This window comes from Nanorana parkeri, unplaced genomic scaffold, assembly GCF_000935625.1.
Source record: "Nanorana parkeri isolate BGI_ZX_2015 unplaced genomic scaffold, ASM93562v1 scaffold1042, whole genome shotgun sequence".
Lineage (NCBI taxonomy): Eukaryota > Metazoa > Chordata > Amphibia > Anura > Dicroglossidae > Nanorana > Nanorana parkeri.
This window is the reverse complement of record NW_017307310.1, coordinates 313,136-318,992: the sequence shown is the minus strand read 5'-3', so window position 1 is coordinate 318,992 and position 5,857 is coordinate 313,136.

Below are 5,857 nucleotides of genomic sequence, written 5' to 3'. Positions count from 1 at the left end.
TATATATAATTACTCTACTTTTTAAAACTTAACTTTATTTCTGTCACATAGAGGGATAACAAGCCGCCTATATGATAGCCCCCAAGTGACAGGTTCTCTTTTTGGAGATTTAAGGGGCCTAATAGACCCCCAATGTCACCTATGGACCCAACAGAATCTGATGAAGTGACACTAGGCTGGTGTCTTGAGAGGGGAGCCCCATTTTTTAAAGGACTTTTTCTAAAGCATGTGCACTGTGCTAAGGGGTGGTATACAGACTGGTATAAGCATGGAGGGAATTTGTCAAAGGAAAACCAACCCATATATATGGTGTACTGAGGGATCGCATGTTATGTTACTCTTAATTTAAATTACAATGAAAAAAAATGGATGTCCAGTGGATTATAGGCCTGTGCAATTATTGCAAATGAATGCAGATATCCAATCACACACCTAACCAGTATATCCCCTGTTGTCTCTCAATGGATCCTGCAGCGACAAGCCTATGATGCTTTGTATGTATTGAGCACACATAAAAACAAAAAACTGGGCATATTAAATATTGTTATAGATGTTGCCATAAAAGCTCTAACTACAGAATATGCTATACTGTACACTGAAATTTTTATGTGCACTGTAAATGAGTATATGATATAGATTCGGTTAAACATAGGTTAACTTGCAGCCTATGTAAAGGGAGTTAATGAAATATGTTTTTCTACAGTTCCTCCTTGCTACTTCAAACATTTCCACATGAGTTAATAATTGACCAGTTAAAAGGAAGGCTGGGCAACAGTCATTTCTAAAAGCAAACTATAACTTTCTTCAGATATGGTGAAAATGACCCAGGAGAAGGTTAGACAACATAGCAGAGTAGATAGAAACACATCACAAGGTTTAAGATTGTGCTGTTAACTAGAGTAAAGTTCTTCTCCAGTTTAATGGAATTACCCATAAAGCGCATGGTCACAGCAGAGCGGTTGGAGGTGTGATTGTGTTGGCCAGCTGGCACAGGTCAGATTTTTCAGATATTTCTACTATGGCACAAATGAGGCACTCAAACTATGGCACTCAACAACACACTGCGACATGAAAAAACATCACCTGAGAATTGTTAGTCTGTACCCACTCCCTTTTACTTGAGAAATGTAAACGTGGGTCTTGTTCAGCAATCCATTTCAATAATCTGACGAGGTGTGCCAAGCTTGTGCTTTAGGAGGGTCCTCTTCTAAAATCATTCACCCACTCAGTGCCAAAGATTATATGGGATGTTATTAGCACAGTGGGGGATTGCAGGGCCACACACTAAAGGTGGCCATACACTGTACAACCCTCGCAAGACTTTTGTCTTGCGAGGGTTGTAAAGTAATTTAAAAAACGTACGATCTGCCCATCTTGGACAGGCAGATCGCACTTGCGATCATCGCAAGCCAGCCCCGCTGAGGGGCAGGCTTCCGATTAATGCAATGCTGAACGGGCACACCGCCCCGTTCGGCAGTTGTTGAACAAGCACCCCTCTTTCCAGCCTGCTTGTTCGACGGAAGACGTGCGATCGTACAGTAGAAACGGTTGCACGCCTTCCATACACTTTGTGATTATCGTACGATCATGGGATTTCCCGTGATTATCGTACGATAATCGTACAGTGTATGGGCACCTTTACACATTACACGAGTCCCTTCACCAAGGTGCTATCATCTATTGAAAACAGACAAGGCAGGTGTGAGGAGTGAGCCAACAGTTAAAAGAGATATGCCGCCTCTGATCGCAACAACAATCCATGCAAATGTTAAAGTGGACCTCTAGGCAAATAGCATTTAGTTTCATTATGTGTTCATTAAAAATCATTGAAGATATTTTTCAACAGTGCTGATATAACTGTCTGATATCTTTGTCTAATGTCTCACTATATCCTCTATCACAGAAATAGGAATGAGCATAGAAGGTTACACACCGTCTCTGTTGCACTAACCAATGCTGCCTATCTAATACGTTTTTATGGTGGGACCTGGGGGGAGTTAGGTAGCTTCCAGGAAGAACCCAGACTCTTATGCTTAATCATAGCTGAGCAGACAGGCAAATAGTGAATAGTGTTGTCTTAATCCTGACCATTTTGGCAGGGGTATGCAAATTTAAAGCAGAACTTCGGGCACACATTTTGTTAACCCTTGCAAGTGTTAACTGCTTGTTTTTGTCTAGGTTAAAAAAAGTCATACTCACCCGATCGTCTGAGCTGGCAGCTCCCCCTCCAGCCTCTCTCCTCCACTGCAGTGATAGTATGCGCTTTGGTGTCCTCAAGTCCTATACACTGTGTATAGAACATGATGACTTGAGGATCCTTAGCTGCGGATCACTATTGCCCGGCGGCTCTGCTGCTGTAAAAAAAACTCTCCCGGGTGCTCTGGGAGCCTCCCGCTCCCGGCCGCCCAGGAGAGAAACACTGCTGTGTCTTTTTTTCTTTATTCTGACACGAGCGATGTCAGAATAGAAAAAAAAAAAGAATTTTCCCATTGAAAAGCATTGGGACATTACTATTGGCTATTTCAATTTGCAATAGCCAATAGTAAACTAGCATTGTTCCCGCCCTCTGCTGATGGACCTGATGGGGAACTGCAGCAGAGGGCAGGTACAATGCTAGTTTACTATTGGCTATTGCAAATTGAAATAGCCAATAGTAATGTCCCAATGCTTTTCAATGGGAAAATGTCTTTTTTTTTTTTTCTATTCTGACATCGATCGTGTCAGAATAAAGAAAAAAAAGGACACAGCAGTGTTTCTCTCCTTGGCGGCCGGGAGCAGGAGACTCCCGGGGCGCCAGGGAGAGTTAGCTGTTTGGAGATCAGTGTCCCTGGTTAGCAGGTAACCAGGGACGCTGATCTCACTGCAAGTGGCCGGAGCCAGCCGTAAGATCACGGCTGGCTCCGCCCAGCTGTCAGAAGCAGGCTGTCGGCCGGTCAATGGCCGGCCGCTCGGCCAGCTTTGGCTTTCAGCACGGCTCAGCCGAGCCGATGCATATGTGTTCGGCTCCGCTGAGCCGCTCGGCCACGATCGGGAGTAGCCCGTACAGCACTCCTTCAGTTCTACTGAACCGAAGGGGTCCTGGGGCCGAAGCTAGCCGAAGGATCGGCCGAAGCTACGGCCAGATCCTTCGGCAGCTTCGTGAATAGACCCCTATGTTAACATACTAATAAAGTGTATTTCAAGTAAGGATGTCCTGATACCGATATCGGGGCTGATACAGGGCATTTTCACAAGTACTTGTACTCGTGAAAATGCCCCTTTACATTTTTAAACAAGCAGAGGCCTGAGGTCCCGTGCTTGCTGGAGACCTCAGGCATTGTGCTTGGGACCTCACTGCAGCTGTCTTTGAAAGCAACGGTCCGGCCTCACATCTCCTCCTCCTTTCCGGCGCCCGCAGAGACCGGCACAGTTCTGCACACCCACACCCACCTGTTCAGCCCTGGAGAGCCTGAGACCCTCCCGCAGAGCCCCGGAGAGCCTGGCACCCCCTGTAAAGCCCTGAAGAGGCCAAAATGCAGCTTTGGTGAGATCTGCACGCAGCCCTGATAAGACCCAAACAGCCCTGATAAGACCCAAACAGCCCTGATAAGACCCAAACAGCCCTGATAAGATCTGCATGCAGTCCTGTTGAGACCCAAACACAGCCCTGGTGAGACCTGCAAATTCAAAAGACAAAAATGTTATATATTGCAGCCTTAGACCAGTCCTTAGACACGGTGATTGCATTAGTTTTCTTTTTTTTCAGGCTAAACTTTCACAGCTATCTTCTGTGATAACCCCTTTTCCTTATATAAGGGAGATGAGGAATGGGGGAGCTGCTTCTAGTCCAAATTAGGACAGCAGCCTAGGGTGACAATGCTGTTTCTCAATAAATACGGTATGGTGAGTGTTGTCACCCTAGCCTTACTTTGTTACTAGTATGTGTGTTACTGGCAGGTAACCCAGGTAAATATAAAAAGGAAAAAATAGCCTTAAAAAGGAAAACTAATGCAACCACCATATCTTAAGACTGGTAAAGTGCAACATATTACATTTCTGTTTTTGGGTTTAATATATACTTTAATACATTGTTTGCATGCTTTATAGATAGAAGGACTTAATAAATGAGTGGTAGCCCAAAGCCTGTTGTACATTTGTGGGCTAAGTGACATGTTAATATAACAGCCATACAGACATCAAATGTCAGATTCTAATACATTTTTCTCACATGTATACTCTGCCTGGCTTAAGTAGTTTTGTCTAAGAAAAGATAATACAGTAAATTAGTTACACATTGAAGATGAATCAACTATCATAGTTTTACTGGGTCAAATGCTTTTTACTACTTACATTCTTTGCTGTCATTTCTGGACAAATCTATTAATCCAGTCATTTGTTCCTTGTCTGTTTGCTTCATGTAACTCATCTGGCAAAAGTCAATCGAAACAACAAAGACTTTGAAATAAAAAAAGCAAAGACCAGAAAAAGAAACACTTTTTTTTATGGTTAAAGTAGTTTTGGTGGTTTTATTGTATATCCATCACAATTTTTGACTAATTCCTACAGAAACATAAATCAAGTCAAAGTATATATATTCAAAGGGGAAGCAAACAGTATGGCTAGAAAGATAAATAAGAAAGGAACTGTACAGGCTTTTTTCCAGTCATCAGTTGCACATTTTCTGTAGGTTTGGTTAGTTACGCCTCACAATGACATATACACGTGCTTTTGGCTTGAGATTGGAGGAAGGAGTGTAATTCACTATGGCAGTGGATTCACAAGAATTTCTCACTACTTTAAGGACAGAATTCAGTTATGTGCCCCATAATCCAATTATTTTGCACTTTACCAATGACCACTCTTTTTTGTCTGTATAACCAAACATTATGCAATCACAGCCAGAAATATAGGAGGCACACAATGCCTCCCCAGATTGTAACATGTGCTCCCTGTATACACAACAGCTGACTTCTGCTGCATTGCTGCTACTTTATTTACTTGCATGACTCAAATAGGATACAACTTGAAGTAGAAGTAACTTTCTGACATCAGCTGAGCTGCTAGCCAATCACAGTGGCTTCAACTTAGATGCCAGCCAGTTAAGAAGTAGGCTGAAGTAGAGATTTGCCTTAAAGTGACATGAAAGTCACAATTATTGTCCTCCCCCGCTATGCTGCTTTAAGGACTTACCTGAAATGATGCCTCTTGAGCCGATCATCTTCTTCCTTTCACTTGTATTGAGGAGTCCCTCCAGCGCTGGTGCCAGTCTCTGATCCAGCGCAGACTCCTCGGGTCCCACAGTGTCCGACGTGCATGGATTCAGCTCCACTGAGTTTTTCCTCTTTTCCCCGCCGAAGATCTCTACTGTGCATGCGCCCGCCCCATCATCCTGCTGGGCTGCTTGAGAAACTCCAGATCTTCAGACGGGAGCGAGCGGTGGTGACACAGGTAAGTAATTACCTTTTTAGTAACATGTTTTTGCATTTTTTTACTGCTTGCTAGCAGTAGCTATATGCAAAAAAAAAAACAGAGTGTTTAATTATACTTTCAACCAGATTGAGATTGAAATCAGAGCCCTGAAACACATGCAAAGTTTCAGTGGTATTTGATATTCAGCTAGGCTGGGATGATCTCATGCAGCATGAATAGAAAGGAGCATTCACTCATTTGCGGGACAGTTAGACAAGCAAAGCAATCCTGTACATTCCAATATTGGCTGTAGGTGTCCTGCGTACTGTTCTATGCACTGTATTCCCCCAATAATCCTGCATTTTAAAACCCATAATCTCTAATGGCTTGGTTATGTTAAAACCTCCCATCCTGTGTATGAACAATTATGATTTTCTTTAAATATAATAGGTTATGATCTAGTCCACTC